Here is a 5,826-nt window from a genome sequence, read left to right as displayed (position 1 = left end):
ATTAGTCACTAACAGTCCCCATTAACAACTATTCACCCTCCCAGCCTGATAATTATCAACTCTTTGCCTGTCCAACTACTCTTCCCTCTCTTTAAGCTCTATCCTATAATTTACTCCCTAACCCACCCCCCTCTCCCTTTATTCGGCATATAATCTGACGTTTCCTAGACACCATCAGTTCTCAGGAAGGATCACCAGACCCGAAATGTTAACTCTGTTTTTTCCTTCACAGATGCTGCCAGACCTGCTGAGCTTTTCCAGCAATTTCTGTTTTGTTTGCAGATTCACTCATTAGTTTGTACATGTATATATTAAATAGATTAAGCTAATAAATATGCTTGATAACAAAGCACATGTGCCTTCTTGTATTCATTTCAATCGGAACTTAAAGAACCTGTGTCAGCCTAACGATACAGAAGGTTTCCTTGTGCATGACTGGGCTCAGCTGCATCAGCTGTACAAGCTAGGAAGGATCTGATTGACATCCGATACTCGTCTGGGTGTGGCAAGCAGTCGTGGACTGTCAATAGTAATTGGTCATCATGCAAACATTGGCATTGTGGGGATAAATTGCATACTCTATTTGTTTTCTTCACTTTAGATGACTGCAATAAAAGCTTATCTTTGGGATTGCCCAAATACTTTTCTAGATGTGAAAACCCTACTGGACAATGCAGGCTTATAGTTGGCATTGGGGACAATGCAGCATCGACATAGGTGTGGATTTAGATGAGCTGTGGCTTAGAACATGTCATTTTGTGGCCTGATGGTTTAACAGCGACAAAGATGGGAGTTTGGGGTTTTATGTGTGAAGGAGAGTCAGGCATTCTACATGCAATGAGCAGCATGTCATTACAGCACCAGTGAAGACCAACGCTGGAATGGTGATTCTTGTGCACTGGCACAACAGCCTTTGAAAAATGGTGAAGGCACCAGGGATGCCAGCCTATCAAAGGAATATCCAATGAGTAGTGAGTTGCTCTGAGCCTGGCAGGTATGTTGGGCTAGAATTGAAAGAGCAAGGTAGCATTGGTAGGGTTCATAGATAATCAGCTGAGTTTGGTAGGAATCAGCAATAAATCATACAAAGCCACGCAGTGAGAAAGTTTCAGGGTAACTCCGCAAAATTCCAGTTCAGCCAAAAGATACTATACTATTGAGTCTTACGCAACTAAACTAGCGCATCTGCTTAGCACTGCAGCCTCACAGTGCCAGGGGCCAAGGTTCAATTCCAGCCTTTGGCAACCGTATGTATGGAGTTTGCACATTCTCCCCATGTCTGTATGGGTTTCCTCTGGATCGTCCCACAGTCCAAAGATGTGCAGGTTAGGTGGATTGACTATGCTAAATGGTCCCTGGCGAAAAGGGACATGTAGACCAAGTGGATTAGCCAAGGTAGTTGTGGGTTAAAGGATATAGCGGGGAATTGGGATCCTCTTCAGAAGGTCAGTGTGGTCTAATTGGGCCAAATGGCCTCCTTCCGCACTGTAGGGACTCTATGATTCAATGATCAGGTTACTGAAATCTGAGCCTGCATGAGTCAATGACATCTAAATTACCTCAGAAACTTTGATACAAGGCATTAACAGCTTTGAAGTTTTGCAAGTGATGCAAAGCCTCAACACTAGCTATATTTTCAGCAGGATAAAATGCATGCATTTTGAGTATTTGCTTTAAAATTCATCTTGCCTTCATCATTTGTTGTCATATAAAAAGGCCTTGCACCATTTTTAAGTTACATAGATTTATAGCACCATCTAGTGAATGTACTTTTTGAACTCATTTCCTCAGACCCATCTAAATTATTCAACTGTGATTAAAGCCTGTTTGTCTCATTTTAGTTTAGTATGAGCAAGCCAGCAATCTATGACAGGTAACCTATCAATAGTTCCTAGAGTTGCTAGGTGGTAAATTAAAAATCTGCCCTGTGGGAGGGGAAGGGTTTACTGTAAAGTTTTAGAAAGATCACTCAGGACAGTTTGGGAGTCACTAAAGAGGAATTCAAAGGTTACAGCCAGTGTGTAGGGGGCAAAGAGAAAGATATAGACAGGGTGCAATGTAGTCTCTGCGCTAGAAGTGCTGCAGATAGCTGTAATGCTGGAAAGGTGATCGAACTACCCAGACTCGATGAGGAATCAAGGGAAACTCGATTGGTCTCTTGGAAGTAGTTCTAGGAATTAGTTTGTAACTAAGTGTTAGAGTCAGAAAGCAGAGGAAGATTTGTCAAGCTGAGAAAGAACATTTCTAGGTCTGTGGAAACATATGAACAGTAAAGTTTTAGTGAAGCTGAGCAAATAAGGGTTTAGAAACTCGGAAACAGTGCTTCCCTGATGCAATTAGACAAGTTTAGAACTGGACAGGGTTGTAATGGGGACTGGTGGCTCTTTTATAGCTATTGAGGTTCTATGTCATATGAGGAGCAGAATTGTTGAACAAACACTATGTGGAGATTGGAACCAGCTGGACCTTGTTGACTGTGTGGTCCTTGAATGGGGTTGTGAACCTGAGCCAATCAGGAAGCCCTGACTGACCAATATAAACAGGGCATTTAGAATACCGTTAGTTCAGAGGACTGACTCTGTGCATAAGTAAATAATGGGTCACTTGGTGATAGGATACTGGCTCCTGTACGGTATTTCACACTATATGCAGGACTGACTCACTGATGCCAGCTGTTGGTGATCAGCTGGAGTTCTGCTTGTGAACTAATACTGAAATTCAGCTTTGGAGTCCAGGGAAGCACAGATCCAAGAAAGGAGGGTAATCGAGAAGAATGGGAATAGTTGTTCAGGCAGTCCATGATTAAGAAGTTCTTGAGAGGGAGTTTCAAGGCCAGATCAGCAAGCGTGACTAATTGGATATCTTGAGAAGCTTTATGAGATTTGATGACACATTTTTCATTAAAGTCAGGGGGTAGCTGCTGAGAATTTCAAGAAATCTGTCCTGATTGCAGTCGTTATTTAACGTGTGTTTTAATCACCACCTATTTCCAATATTAATTCTGAACATTAGCGTATACATTGTACTTGCATTGTAGAGTATATTACTGCTCTAACATCCTAAAGTTTATTGATGTTTGATCAAAATCATGGAATCTTGTGGCTTTATTCTCTTAGTAAATTCCCTGCTTTCACAATGAATATCATTGGCCTCTAGCCAGATTGTAGCATTAAAGCTGGTGGTCTGGCCTGATTATTCTGTTTACTAAAGACTGAGAATGTGGGCTTCTTTGATAACCACATCATAATCCATAGATAAATCTGCTTGATGAGTAGGGAAACAACATACATTTAGACTGTTAAATAGAAAAGAAGAAGGACTGTTACATGTAAACTATGCTTTTTCTTCAAATAGTTATTTTTTTTATCAGTAATGTGAATTTGACAAGTATTAAAAAAAGTTTTTGAATTTCATGATATGATGCACAATACATATTAATCCTAGAATGGTAAGTTTTTCACTTTATATAAAAAGTTTTAATATCTTTTTCAACATTTATGTAGAAGTTTAAACTAATGGATAAATGTATTTCATAAACACAAAATCTTGTTTACTGGAGAGATATGACAAAATAATTATTTCAGGTGATCTGAAATTGGCTATTAGATTAAGAAATTTTAAAACGAGTCATCTGCCGTTTGTTAAAAGTAAAAAGATCAATAAACCAGCTGTGGGGTCCACAACATTTGTAAAACTGACTGAGTAACAAGTTTGAAAAGTCCATTGTACCTTCAAGCATGTTGAGTGACAGGCAAAGTGTATGAGGAGGATGACAGGAAACTTTGACTATAAATACAGGCATACAGCAAGGTAGTATAGCTTATTTACATGGATGAGGGCACACAATATTGGTGCACCTATCTCATTTTTACAAAAACAGTTATATAACCATGAGCATTACCAACATGGCTGCTTGCCTGTTTGGAGGGACAAACAGAAAATTCTCTGCAAGTTTAAAAATGGCTGGGTGAGCTCCAGAAGCAAGATTCCTCAATACAACAGTTGCAGCGTTGGAGTTCTTGTCAAGGAGTTTCAAGGAAGAACGACTCCTTATCTCATGCCAAGATACTGGATTTTGCCAAAACGGTAGAACAAGTTAAGATGACATACACGCTGAATGGAACCTCAGTAGCCTAAAACCTTCCAGGCTGTAGCTATTGGGGTTTTACGTCATAGAGGAATAGAATAGTTAAACAAACATATAAGATAGGCAGTGGAGTTGTTTACAAAGATTATGTTTGCACATATTCAATATTATTGATTCTCCGGTGAAGAGTACTGAATTATGTTAACTTTCTTTTTAGATAAATACAATTCATTTTTTTTTAATGCAATGGTAAGGCTCCTGATTTTGGACAGTACATGGGACTCAGATCGTGTATGTAATGAGTCTGGAAACATGTGTGGTGAGATGGTGTTGTGGGAATGATTCAACTGAAGTGTTACTCTGTTGGCTGTCTGAGATTCCTGGCTGCTGGTATAAGTTGTTCTGTGCTTCCTCCTGCTCCATTTCTTCCTGCGCATGTGGTAATATGGGGCAACCTGTCTAGATGGAAATCTATAAGCTGCAGCAAACACATCTGGAGGTGCCATGGTTTACAACGTGGGCCCATTCAATGTCTGCACCTGATGGCAGTCATTAGCCAAGTGTTGAGGGGCATCACTCATTGCCAAGTAGCTGACTAGAGAACAGGACTGATGCACGATGAAGGCATCATAACCGTTGCCAGGAAACTGGGAGAGCTGCATTAAATCAGCTGTTTGCAATTGTGCGTCTCCCTGGATGTCGAAATGCGAGTATTAAATTTCTGTTCACATTAGGTGCCAGCCTCCATTTGGTGATACCTACACACTTAAAAGAAAGCTTCAATGTGTGCAAAGCCTGCTGCTCTTATATGCTGTTTCAATTCACCCACAGGAAATCAGATGTGGTTCACGCTCTGTCTCATGCAGCAGTAGTGAGATAGCTGGGAGACGTCACTGATCTCCCCAGTTTCACCCTGAAAAGAACTGTGATGCACTGGGTAAGGGTTAATGCCATTTTCTTGGCCATACAAGGTCTGGTTTGGGGTTTCAGCTGCAATTGAAAAAATTAACACAATTCAGTTACAAGCTCCCAGGCAATTCACAGTACACTTTACTGGTACTTAGAAGAATGGGTGTTGAATTTATTGAAACATAAAGATGTTGTTAGGACTTATGGAATGGATACCAGGAGGATACTTCCTCCAGTGCAGAACACCAGAACTAGAGAACACAGTTTCAGAATAAAGAAGTCTCTCTTCAAAAATGGAGATGACGAGAACATCTTTCCTCTCAAGGGGTTGTTATGTTGTATTTTCCTGCAGAAAGCAGTCGATTATGGAACTTAAGGAAAAGTTAGATGGATTTTGATGAACATTCTAATTGAGGTTTATGGGAATGCACAATGGGAATGAGATCACAACTCAGTCATGATCTTAGTGAATGGCAATACAGGTTCAAAGAGCTAACTGGCCTATTCCAGCTCACACTCCTATGTTCTAAAGGACTAACTCCATTCATTTACCCCAAAGAAATGTACTTTGTAGGTTGATTTGCAGTATGTTTCCAAAAAAAACAGGAGCCTATTATTGACAGGAAAATGAAAGATTAAATACAGAATGACTGAAGTGAGAGTTTGACCTAAATGTCTGTTGTTACTTTACATAGTTTGACAGTGGACCTAGTAAAGTTATGAGATTATCAGCAAACAATCTTGTAGATCACAAGTGAGTATGCAATCATAATTACAACTATTAAATCTGCGAACTAAAAAAAAACCAAGAAATCCCGGCTATAAAACTG

This window comes from Stegostoma tigrinum, chromosome 9, assembly GCF_030684315.1.
Source record: "Stegostoma tigrinum isolate sSteTig4 chromosome 9, sSteTig4.hap1, whole genome shotgun sequence".
Taxonomy (NCBI): domain Eukaryota; kingdom Metazoa; phylum Chordata; class Chondrichthyes; order Orectolobiformes; family Stegostomatidae; genus Stegostoma; species Stegostoma tigrinum.
The sequence above is the reverse complement of the archived record's forward strand: the minus strand, read 5'-3'. Positions refer to the sequence as shown.